We start from the raw sequence: 351 nt of genomic DNA, 5'->3' as shown, positions 1-351 counted from the left end.
CTCCTGGTTGTTGTCTCTTTCTTGAATGATTCTGGGGGCGGCCATCTTGTCTGAGCCGCCATTAATAACATTCTCCAGAGACGGCAGAGTGCCGCGGTGAGCTCCCACTGAGCCTGGCAGCGCAGTGATCGGTGGCAGTGCCTGTTGCCCAGGACCGCTGCTGCTCTGAAGTCATCGCCTCATATGAGACTCGCTACCTCCACAGGTCTGCGCCCCGGACCCTGCAGCTGCACGGAAAAAAGGAGATTCCCCAAAGCCTCGCGCCTCGTCCAGAAATAAACTGTCATTGTGAAACCAAAGAAAACTGGACAAGGAAAAATCTCATTAAAAAACCTTTAAAATAGCAAAAAA

The sequence above is a fragment of the Dendrobates tinctorius genome, unplaced genomic scaffold (genome assembly GCF_039654945.1).
Source record: "Dendrobates tinctorius isolate UK_male_01 unplaced genomic scaffold, ASM3965494v1 ptg000450l, whole genome shotgun sequence".
NCBI lineage: Eukaryota > Metazoa > Chordata > Amphibia > Anura > Dendrobatidae > Dendrobates > Dendrobates tinctorius.
The sequence above is the reverse complement of the archived record's forward strand: the minus strand, read 5'-3'. Positions refer to the sequence as shown.